At 43.2% G+C, this 12,649-nt stretch overlaps 1 protein-coding gene across 2 annotated transcripts in view; it reads right to left on the reverse strand.

The window, feature by feature from the left end:
• The window catches only part of RNF19A (ring finger protein 19A, RBR E3 ubiquitin protein ligase), a 52,559-nt gene extending 48,545 nt beyond the window's left edge, over positions 1–4,014 (reverse strand). The window contains exon 1 of one of the 2 annotated variants that reach the window (XM_072774034.1): positions 3,732–4,014. The gene's annotated coding sequence lies outside the window, so the exon portion shown is untranslated. The remainder of the gene's footprint in view (positions 1–3,731) is intronic. The other variant, XM_072774035.1, reaches the window with a different exon arrangement.
• Between the last annotated feature and the right edge of the window lie 8,635 nt (positions 4,015–12,649).

The following is a 12,649-nucleotide window of genomic DNA, read 5'->3' on the forward strand; positions in this document are numbered from 1 at the left end:
TTAGGCAGCCAATTCCAATTTTTGGACCCAAGACTGAGGTTTTGAAGTTTCTTTTGGGCTTAAACTTGGTGATTTCTGTAGGGTTTTGCTTCATACTTCAATGTACAAACTTAAGAACTAAAACAAAGCCTCAGTTTTGTCCTACTGAAGCTTTCACATAAGAAAACTATTCCAAATAGGACTTCTAAAACAAATTAGCTAGTAGTATTTCTTTAGCAAATGATTTTTAAAATAAAATACTAGGTAACATCAATAGGTCAAGAATATATGTTTTTAAGGCTAACGGGATTGCTTTCAAGAAACTTACCAATAGGGGATCCCTGGGTGGCTCAGCAGTTGGGCACCTGCCTTCGGCCCAGGGCGTGATCCTGGGGTCCTGGGTTAGAGTCCCACATCAGGCTCCCTGCATGGAGCCTGCTTCTTCTCCCTCTGCCTGTGTCTCTGCCTCACTCTCTGTCTCTCTTATGAATAAATAAATAAAATCTTAAAAAAAAAAAAAACTTACCAATAAACTAAATGTTCAGGTTTTATGGACAGTTACAAAGAAAGTGATACCAACAAAACTACTTTATCGAAAGGTGGTAATTTCCCCCCACCCCATAGAGCAAGTATTACTGACATACGATAGCTATTGAGAAACAAATGAAGTACCCAAGTTTTAAACACCCAAAATGATTTCATTGCCTTTTTTGAAGTCTACCACCATCTGAAATACAGATGTGTTTAGCAAAGTAATATTATTCCTCAGTCTTTAACTGTGCAGGTGTGGTTATAAACATAGTTGTTTCAATGTTATACATCTACCAGCAAACAAAAAATTGTTATAAAAAAAAAAAAAAAAGGGCAGAAAAAAATAACTACTCCTGACTGGAAAAAACATTTTTGCCTAACAAAAATATAGCTATTCTCTGTAAGTAATCAGATCAGCATTTTGCTAAAAAGGAGTCAAACCAAAATCTTCAAGCTAAAGTACTTCTTATATGATCATGAGTCCTTTCAATCATTAAACTACTAGTGCTAACAAGCCCAATACAATGAAATCAAGTATTAAGTTTATAATTCAACTTTTCTTTGGTCTTCAACCCAAAATGGCCTATTTTTCATATGGGCCTCAAGCAATTAAAGAGCATAATGCTTAGTGCAAAGTCAGTCTGCATTTTACAATCGTCACTTGTTAGTAGCATCAGGAAAACAATTTCTTAAAATCTCCTTTTTAACCTAAAGAGAGAATATAAAGAGGCAATTCAGATGTAAATATAACAAAATTTATTCCCAGCTTACTCTGTGCCCAGCACTAGACTAGGAACTTTAACGCGTTATCACAATTATTTGTTCTCCCTCCTCCCCCTTGATAAACTCAGAGAGCTGCATTTTTCAATCCTCAGTGCCCTTCAGATAAAAAAAGCAAAGCAATGCAAAGCTGGGAGGGTGGGAGATGATTACAAACCAAAGAATTTCTGTGATGAATCTAAATTGTCTAAGATAAAATAGGAATCTGCCAAAATACATGAGATTCAAATGTTTAAAAAGTTGGCTTCAAATCACCTATATTTAATTCTATCTACCAACCCCACAAAGAACAAATAGTATCTTTCAATCTGATCCCATTAAAGAGAATGGCCCCAGTGTCTTACATTCACAACTGCAAAAATATTACTTTTCCTACTTCAAATTTATGCAATGCATTTCTTTTCCATTAAGATGCTAAAGTGTCTTTAAAAAGATACTAATCTTAGTCTCGTACATTACATAGAAAAAACCATATATATGGTTTCTTTTAGTCAAGTAAAGAGGCACCCCAAATTCTACAAATCACCATGAAAATTTTAAAAAGAAAATTTAACACTGGTTAGATGATATGTAAAAGGGACTCTTCTTTATATAAACTAATTAATGATCAATCCAGGCCTTCCCCAAATGAAACAAAATTTTAAGTAGCTACTGTCTGGAGACTTGGGTTGTGTTTCAACTCCTAAAACATGCTGCAGTTTTAAAAGTTAATCTTACTGGAATCCTCCTGGAAGTCAACAATATTGGAAAAAAACACTTTACCATTAGTTGCCAAGTGTAATTTTTTCCCCCTAAGACACCTTGTGATGACATCAAAATAGTTTCCACGGAGGCATGAAATTTAAACTTCAGTTATATTGTATACAATAATAAGAAAGAATATTAAAGAAAAAAGGTTTGTTGCTGTTATTACATAATTTGATTAAGTCCCAAGCCTTAATTCCAAATCTTTATCATGGAATTCCAAGTAGTGAGGGAAGAACATTTGAAAGTAAGAGTTAACAATAGATCCTCACCATTTTCCACAGAGAGAGAAGTGTTTACGTTTTAATTCATTTCAGTCAGTTGGGTGTTAAAGAAGCACAAAAAGGCAAATACGGTAATAGCTTGAATTATAAACAGAAGTGGAAAGCTGCCTGTTAAGATGGTTAATTGGCAAACTGAAAATGAAAATAAAGCATACCGTCATCCTTCATATAGCCAAGAGTCAAGGAATCTAGGTTAAAATATTTTTTTAAAAAAATGAGTAAGACAGCCATGTTCTTATAAAAAGAAAGAAAAAAAAAGGTGGAACGGAAAGAAGAGATCGCAAACATTCTAAGGCAACCATGGTGAAAGGCTGCTTTATGCCTCTACTATTTATTTACTAGCATTCAAAACTAGCATTTCTAGTCAACACCCGGGTTTGAAAATCGCAGCAGCACGGAAACACTGTCCTTTCCGACAGAACATTCTGCAACGTTTTGAGTAAATATTAACCTGAATAAGGCATCGTTCGCGTATTTCCACCTTTAACGACCAATGGGAAAACTTACGACCTCTCTTTCTCCCGTATACAGCCTTAGCCCCTTTCTCTCCTCTTTTATTTACTGCCCTTGTCGCGGGGTTAATGAACCCTAAATTTCTTTTTCTTCTTCCCATTAACGGAAATGGGGGGAAAGAGCAACGAGAGGGAAACCCAGATGACACAGAAAACTAGAAATTAAAAACAGTGGCGTCCCTCGCCGGGTACTCCCTGAAGGTTTGGTAAGCGGGCGACAATCCCGGAAGACCCCTTATTAACACATACTTTAACCCCAAGGAAACACCATTTTTCCACATGTTTAATTTCTGCCTTTGGAAGGGTTGGCAGTTCGGCGGGGTGAACCTTCCCGGTACAAGCACCCCTCCCTGGAGCCTCCTGCAGCAGGGGTCGGGGGCTCTCGCCCCAGCTCTGACTTCGCAGCGAGGCCCGGAAATCGGTCCCGTTACAGCCGATTTCACCCGTCAGGAATGCGCTCCTCCCCCGCGGCCTCCCCCGCGGCCTCCCCCGGCGGCGGCGGCGGCGGCGGCGGCGGCGGCCCGGGCGGTACCGCAGGGAGCGCCCTCCGCCCGTCACGGCACGGCTCGGTCCGGCGCCGACTCCACAGACCGACTGCCCGGGCCGGGCGCGCAGAGCGCGGGGCGGATCCCACGCTCGGCCTCAGCCTGCGCCGCCAGGGGGGCGCCGGCGCCGCGGCCGCGCGGGGGACGCGGAACCAGCCCGCGGCCTGACCCCAGGACTGGCCCGACTCCCGGGGCTGAGCCCGAGAGGGGGCGCCTTCCCGGGGGATTTCTGAATCCATTTCCGTCCCGGGGAGGGGCGCGAGGGCAGCGGTCGTGCCGGAGCGCCTGGAGTCGGAAACGGGAGCCGCCCCGGCCCTCCCGCACCCAGGCGCGACCTCCTCCCGAGCCGCCAGTACCTTCAACGCCTCGGGGCGGCGGCGGGCGCCAGAGTGCGGGTGAGCAGGCCCATCCCTCGGCGGCGGCGGCAGAGGCCGGAGGAGGCACCGAGGAGGGTTCCCCAGAGCCGCCGAGGCGCCTCTCAGCTGGGGCGGGGGGAACGCAGAAGAGGGGTCCCGACGGCCGCTTTCCCGAACTCCTCCTCCGCAGTTCTGTCTTGACGGCTGTTCCCGGGAACCAGCGCCCCAACTGCCATTCTCCCCCTCCTTCAGCCCCCGCTGTCCCCGCCTCCTCCTCCCACTGCTTCCTCCGGCCCCGGCCCGCCCCGCCCCGCCCCGCCCCGCCGCGCCGCGCCGCGCCCCGCCGCCCGCCCGCGTGCCGTGCGTCATGGCGTCACGCCCACCCGGCCAGCCGCAGGCGGCGCTGGGACCCAGCGGTCCGCTCGCGCGCTTTCGCCCGGGCCCGGCTTAACGCGTTCCACCTGCGGCCGGGGGGCTGGGAGGGCGGCCTTCCCGCTAGTCCCCGGCGAGGGCCGGTCGGCCGCCCTCTCTGCCGCTCGGCCGTGGCACTTCGCCCCGAGCGGGCGGGGCTGTGGCGCAGGCGTCGCCTCTGGGGGTGGGTGGCGTGGCTGGAGTTCCCTCGTGCTGCTGGATGCTGGGCTTGAGCGCCGTGGCCCCGGTGTTCCGCACGCAGCTCAGGATTCGTTCCTCTGTGCTCTCACGGTTCACCTGTTAGATGGGCAGCCCCAGGAGAGAGCAAGGCCGGGACGTTGCTGCGAGTTTCTGCGGCCCTCCGCGTGGAAACGTCCTCCCCGCCGGGGCGGCGCCCCCTCGCCTTGGCTCCTCCGCGGGGGCTGCGAGCGGCGGCGCTTGGCCACAGCCACCGCGAAGCACCCCGTGTGCGGGTGCCCAGGACACCTGCCCTCGCCCCTCGCCTGCTCCCACATCTCTTAATTTCACAGTCACTCGACTATTCGGGATCCATACTTCAGTACTTACTGATACATTCGGAATGATTTTCATCCGGCCTTTTCTGTTCCATCTCCTCTTAGCCTTTATGCCAGTCACAGCGCACACACCCCACTTCGAATTTTTCTTTTTCTTTTAAACCTGCATATGGCTTAGTATCAGTTCTTTTTAGTTGAATAGACCATTCACTACAGACCTGGTCCTTTCCTTCATAGTTGATTTCAAAATTTAGAGTCTTTTTTTTTTTTTTTTTTTTATTTATGATAGGCAAACAGTGAGAGAGAGAGAGAGAGGCAGAGACACAGGCAGAGGGAGAAGCAGGCTCCATACACCGGGAGCCTGACGTGGGATTTGATCCTGGGTCTCCAGGATCGCGCCCTGGGCCAAAGGCAGGCGCTAAACCGCTGCGCCACACAGGGATCCCCAAAATTTAGAGTCTTTAGAGTATTCTTTGGAATACTGAGAAACAACGTGGTGGACGCTGGACAGAATGTCCATTCACCATCTGTTACTTGACTATATCACTCTATCAATCCTTGTTTTAGTGTGTCTAATTTAAATTAGAAACAAACCAAGGAGCCATGGCCTATCAGACGGTACTTGCTATCTTTGGTGACCCAGTAAATGTTTACCAATTAGAAAACTAAACAAGCTAAGCAGTTTAGGTCCAAGGTTTTTTGTTTGTTTGTTTTTGTTTTTTGTTTTTTTTTACCACAAATCTTAAAGGAAATAATGATGAGTATGTTCATTTTCATTTATTGGAAGTTTAAAGCTGTTATATACTCCTTTAAGTACTATTTGAAGGCTGCCTACAATTTAATCAATGGGATACTTTGCACAAGTAGTATAAGAATAGTATAAATGGATTTATGGAACAGTACTCATACATAATATAATCCTTAAGAATATATCAACATGTTGAACATTTCAGAACAGATGGGGTATTGGTGTGGAAAGAAGTTTTGAGGAAAGAGGCTCTGCAAAGTGGAAATGGTCTTATACTCTGTATAATTGTCATATTTTCCAGAGATGCTTGTCTTCTTGAAAACTGGAAGGATTTCCTACTCTTCACTAAGGCAATATTGATCTATAAAAAAAAAAAAAAAAAAAAAAGCCAAATATCTGTTGAACAGCTCCACTTGGATCCCCACGGGTACCTCCAACTCAGCCTCTCCAAAACTGAACTTCTCTTTTCCTCAAAACTTGTGTCTCTCATTCACCCAGGCCCAAGCCAGATATGTAGGATTCTTCCCAGCCACCCCCTTGTTCAGTCACTTCCAATTCATAATTAACCTTATTCTCTTCTGTATCCCCCTTCTGCCTTTGGGGCAGTGATTTCCACTTTGCATCACAATTCCCTGAGGAGCTTTAAAAAAAAAATCCTGATGTCCAGGCTGCCTCCACCAATTAAGTCAGAATCTCTGAGGATGGCACTCTGGCATCAGGATTTAAAAAAGAAACTCTCGGGGATCCCTGGGTGGTGCAGCAGTTTAGCGCCTGCCTTTGGCCCAGAGCACCATCCTGGAGACCCGGGATCGAGTCCCACATCGGGCTCCCGGTGCATGGAGCCTGCTTCTCCCTCTGCCTGTGTCTCTGCCTCTCTCTCTCACTGTGTGCCTATCATAAAAAAAAAAAAAAAAAAAAAAAGAGAGGAACTCTCCAGGTGATTCCAATGCATAGCCATGGTTGAAAACCACTACTGGGGCCTCGTCATTTCTCACAGGTTACGGCAAAAGCATAATAATTGGCCCCAGGTGCCTTGATTTTTGGCAGCATTCTCCCATCTTTCCCTATTCTCTTCTAATTCATTCAGAATTAATTCAATAAAAATTTATTGAGGGCTAGTATGCGTGTGTAGGGGGGGAGGGTTTCCCAAAAACTGCGAATACAACAATGAAAAAGACAGCCCTTATATCTGATCTCATAGAGCTTACAGCAAGTAAAGGGGTGAAGTGGCACAGTTGGGGGAAGCAGAAAAAACAATGAAGAAATAAAGGAAATAAATTTACCTGTGTAACATACAGAAACCAGGAGGCTGTGACTTTAGTTTGGTATCTCAAACTAAAGTCTACTCCTCTGACATTTGAGCTGGTTTCTACAGGACAAGAAGGAGGCGAACAAGAGGTGGGCAAGGCAGAGGGAACAGCAGATGCAAAGGTCCTCACAAGACAAACGTGCCACGTTCAAGATAGCTAGAGGCTGAAGCATAGTAAGAGTACCACATGAGAGTAGAGAGATGGAAGGAAGCCAGATTATTTAAGACATTTTGAGGTCATGAAAAGGAGAATTCTAAATGGTTGGTATAATATACGGTTAGACACAATAGTATTTTAAGTGGAGTGACACAACTTCTGGAAAGGATCACTCTGGTTGCTCTGGGGATCAGATTGTGGCAGAGTAAGAGTGGAAGCAGGGAGATCAGTTAGGAAAGGAATCAGTTCTTTGCATTATGGTGAAGACAGAGGAGGATGGTTTTGGTATTTGCTTTAGAGGAAGAATTGGTAAGACTTGCTTGGAATGGAGTAAAAACAGGGAATGAGAGAAAGAGAACAATGGGGTTACAAGAACAGCTACTCTTTACTGAATACATGTTACCTGACAGGCACTGCTCTAAATGCTTTATAGATATTAAGCCGTTTAATTATTATAAGAGTCCCAAAAGATAGGTACTGTTTTTACCCCATTAACAAATTAGGATCTGAGGCTTGAGAGGGTAATTTGCCCAAAGTTACATAGCTGGTAAATGGCAGAGCTGGGATTTGGACCATCAGGCAAAGTAGTCTGGCCATACAGCTCATAGCTTTTTTACACCCCAAACATAGCCCCCTCCATTGGTGTCACAAAGTGAAACTTTCAGCCACATTAAACTACAATACCGAAAATCCTTTCTCCTTTCTCCTTTCTCCCTTTCTCTCCTTTTTCTACCCCCCTCCCCTTGCAAGAATCAGTGAAGGTTGCTAGATTGATCCAGGCAGAGAAAGGAAGAGGGCATTCTAGGCAGAGTAGACAGCATGAGAATTTACTTTTCTTTGTACATGCTGACCCTTGCAGGCTATGTCAAATTTATCTTCTCTGTGCTTACCTCCAAATTTTTTTATGTAAAGCACTTCATTATTATTTGTAGGTCTTCCCCTCCTAAATTTTGAAGGCAGGTAGCTTAATGCCTAACACATAAGGGAGAGAGCAAGGGGGATTGGCGGTCTTCTCTGGGCGTTAAGAGACACAAATGTGGTAAAGCATTGTCTTAGCAAGAAGCTTGTAAATTTAACAGGGAAACAGACACATAAAAAATCATTCTAATACAAAGGCCAAAGGTGTCATAGAAACAACATGTTATAAAATAGGACATTGGAGGCAAGAAACTTGACCTAAATGTTGTTTCACTGGAAAAAAAATGAAAGCAAAAATGGGAGCTTGGGGGCTATATTCTTCACCATCATTTACTATGGCTTGGTGAGGCAATCTTGGGACCTCATCCAGGAAGACTTGGGAGATTCTCAGTTGCCACAATTGATTCACTGGAATATGCTACTTCCTGACTTCTCACTTTTACCTGTATTTCTACCTGTGGATAAGTGTATTGATCTCAAGTTGCTTCAGTTCCCTACCTGGCAGGGTCATAGACATTTCTTCTTATACACGTCTCTCCTTTATCTTATGTATGAGGTTTCAGAGCTTGGGTTCTAGCTGTGGGACCTTAGGAAAATTACGGAACTCCCACGACACCCAGTGTTGGGCCCAGTGTGCAAGGCTTGAGGGTTTTGCCCTGCATTACCACAAGGGGTGCCACCGACATAGACCACACTATGCACGGTGTCCCATTGATATGCTCTCCTCCACAGAACCCCTCATAAAATAGGGGGGGAAATAGTACCTACTCCACTGGGCTGTTCTCAGGACTAAATGAGTAAAAGCAGATACAGCTCTTAGGCTTGGCATATAGTAAACTATCAATAAACATCAGCTGCTATTACTAGGTAAAGGGAAGCTGGCTAGAGTGTGAGTTAATCCAGCTAGGATTTTTAGAATGGGGTCATCCACGTCCCTGCTGGTTCTCTTCATTGTTAGGACCATATAAGGAATATGGAGACTTTTCTCTTCCAAATTGAGAACCTAGGCCCCTCAATAGAAAAATCCTTCAGGTGGCTGACAGCTGAGTTGCTCTGATCCACCTATTCTCCTGCTCTCTCACTCACCACCTGCCACCAGGGTGAAATGGCACCATATCCTCCCCAAAGCCAGCCCAACGTATTCTTTCTTGTGGGAAGATTAGACTCTTCAAAGAGCTATTAATCAGCCTTTAGGGTGGTATTTCTCAAAGTGTAGGCTGGAACCATCATTGCCAGCATCACCTGGAGCACTTGTTAAAACAGATTCCTGGGTTCCATCTCAGACTTACAGAATCATCATCTGTGAGGTTGGGGTCCAGGAATCTAGTTTTTAACAAACTCTCCAGGTAATTCATACCACACATTTGAGACCTACAGCTTAAGTGCTTCAGCCATTATGATAATATCCCAACTTTAAGCAGTTTTCTTCCACAGGATCTCTCATCAGTCTCTTTAGGAAGGAAGGGCATCTCATTCCTCTTCATGAGACCCATTCAATTACCTACAGTCTTGTTCATTCTCCCTCCCACCCATTATCAGAAGTGATATCTCCTTTAACCTTCTCTTGATGGAGACTGGATCTTAGGTCACCATTACTCATTGCTTATTCTAGTCTTTCTTAATTACCTTCACTATTTGATTCATGAGTTAGCCTACCCTGAGTTGGTTACCTGGGCTAGAAATCCCCAAAGCCCCCTAAAACTAGAGATGATTAGACTCATTCCATATTGGACAGGGTGGTTTGGTTGACAGGGTCCACAGTTGTGGGTAGCACTGGAAGCAGGATGTCAGTGGGTGATAAGCAAGGACTTAGAATGACCATATGTCCTAATTTGGGGAGTCCTGGATTATACGTGTTGTGGGACTTTATTAATAGCGCCCCTTTCACTCTCAAAAGGTCCTGGGTTAGACACAGTATATCATCAGCCTGGTAATGAGCCTCACATCAATACCAACAGTTCAACCCTTTAGCCCTTGGACTGTGTCAGCCCACCCCCTTCCTACCCTCCCAGTCTCCAATCCCATGCCACAGCTCCTTCCTTTCAGATTTCCTTAATGAATTTATTTTGATGTAATACTTAGGACTTACATCAAGGGCTTTATAAGAAAGCACCATGAAAATTGTTGCTGTATTTACTCTCTCTGACAGTATCTGGAAAATGTTTTTCTTTGGTTTTAGCACCTGGTATAGTTGTTTTCTCCTTGTTTCCCTTGTTTATTAACCTCAATTGTTTTGTCTTCTGGATACCTAATTGTGGAACCGACAGTATTTCTCTTGGCTATGAGGAAGTTTAGAGCTGTATATGTGGCCTCCTTCTGGCCTATATATAAGATTGAACAGGATACACTTTACCTACTTAAGTGAAGAGTGACTGTTGCCATTTCTTCACTAACTTCAGAGTTAATTTCTCTGGTGCTATGTTATGTGTATCTATCTGTAACTTGCCTCTTAACCTTTTTGAAACAAGGCAGGTATAAAAAAATGTGTATGAACACATACCCACAAACAAACTGGTACTGACTGCTAGTTATGTAACTGAAAGGGATTATTTTAAAATGTATACAATGAATAATTTCCTCACTTCAAAATATAGTACTAACAAAATGAATAGCATTTAAGTAATGCTGGATTTAGCATTCTTCAACTACCTCATTATCTAGAAAGTGAAAAGATTCAAACAAAAGCAAGCAAACAAACATAGATTATTTTTCAAGCTGTAATATTTTTAAATATGACCTAGAACCTTATACCAAATAATGGAATGAGGAACACTCACTGCAGAAACCTAATTAGATAGCATGCAGGGGTCGTTATCTTCGTAATGAAATCCTATGCTGTTGGACATGATGAAAGGGAGAGGAAGGGGGCAGGTCAGGGAATCAGATTTGAGAATGTGCAGTCTAGTTAATAATGATGACCCATGAGAAGTCATCTTTGGCCAGATGTGGCCTGTAACAGTCTCCAGACAATTATTCTTACTGTTGGCCTCAATGATATTGCAGGAGTCAAGGGAGGGGAAGGCCAGCTCCCTGTGGTTTTCAGATAACATAAAGTCACATGAAGAAATTCACCTTAATGAAATTACTGAGAAATACATTGTACAACTAGTTTATTTGCGGGGTTGCACTGAGACTTATGAGACTCAAAACTAGATATTCTATGGAAAGTATACTGAGTTATTTTATGGATAAATTGGGCATCTAGTTAAATCTGCTTCAAAAAAATGTCACCCTAAATTTACGGAGATCATGCTGAATGAACAGTTTCTGCCCCTTATCACCATGAATATACCCATCTATCTTTCTTAAAACACAAAACCTTCAGAAAATAAGGGAACAAACCCTTGTAGCTCCTGAAAGAACAAATGTTAACAATTTTTTCATATTTGTATTATTTTTAAAAGCAAAAGAAATGAAGCATTATAGAGTTGAAACCTCCTTTGTACCTCCCACTCCCCAGTCCCATTTCTCTCCTCCCGAGGTAACTGTTATACTGAAAGTTTTACTCTTCTGGTTCATATATTTAGCCTTTTATGATATAAGTACATATTTGCAAATAACATATTTTGTTGTTTCGTGTTCTAAACATAGTTTTTACTAAACAACATTTTTACATAAATGATACTGTACCAATGTATCATTCTACTGCAGCCTCCTTTTTTACTCAGCATTGTTGTCAAGATCTACCCATGTTGATACATGGAAATCTAGTTTATTCATTTTAACTGCCATATAAATGAGCTTTCTTATATATATCTCTTTTTGCACACATGGGAGAGTTTCTCTAGAGTAAATACCTAGAAGCAGAATTGCTGAAGATACTTGTTTAAAACTTGAGAAATACTGGAACTTGTCTTGTGGCTGTCCTTTAATTATACCTGTAGGTGTTAGTATTCAGTGGGTGAAAAAAAAATACACATGTGTATTTGGATTCTTAGAGCTATTCCAGTAAAAGATCTAAAATTACTAATAGAAAGAGATGAACGTCCATAAATCAAGGTCCCTGTATGCCTGTCTCCTCATCTTCATAATGAGGGTCATAAAAGTGCCACCTTCTTAGAGTTTCTGTGAGATTTAGACAAAGTAAATAAGCACCTGGCACTTAGTAATAGCTCAGTAAAATGAGCTATTATCAATAGTGTTATTTTAAGATGAGTGGATATTGGATCCAGCGGCTTTAAGTGTGTCAAGTTGTGTTTAATATTTTTGGCAGAGCCTCTCACTGAAAAGTTAGAAGATACAAAACATTTAAGGAGGGAGAAAACAGTGGGAAAGGCAAGTAGGCACAAATTAACCCCTGCTGGCAGTGGACAGCCTATTTTTGCAGGTGCCATCCTACTCCCTCCCCTTTTTTTGCTGTCCATTCTGTTCAATAGTATTGTCACTTTAGCTCCATGTATGCTAGTCAGGAAACTCATCAGCAATTACCAAAATCTGTTCATAGTATGGTTCTGATTTTAAACATCTCATCTACCTTTGCCAGGGGAATCCCATCAGAAATGTGTGAGAAGACATATTTAAACAGTCATTTCCTGGCAAATGTGGTCAGAATCCAAAATGACTAATTAGAAGTCTGTGTGATGTAAAAAGGTGGACAAGAGATGACATGTAGTGCCTTGAATACATCAACTGATATTTGGGGCTGAGGGGAGAATTTGTTACCTTGCTGAAATTCATACTTGGGAGTTGTGTGGTTTTTTTGGCTTTTTTTTTTTTTTTTTTTTTTAAATAAGACAACACACCACAGTTTGAAGCCAAAATGACTGTGCCACGCCAACATTCCTATCAGTGATCAAAAAGAATAAGATTTTTAAACAGTTGAATAACTAAGCAAGGGAGAAAATGTCTGAAGTCTCAGGG

Source organism: Canis lupus, chromosome 14 (assembly GCF_048164855.1).
Source record: "Canis lupus baileyi chromosome 14, mCanLup2.hap1, whole genome shotgun sequence".
Lineage (NCBI taxonomy): Eukaryota > Metazoa > Chordata > Mammalia > Carnivora > Canidae > Canis > Canis lupus.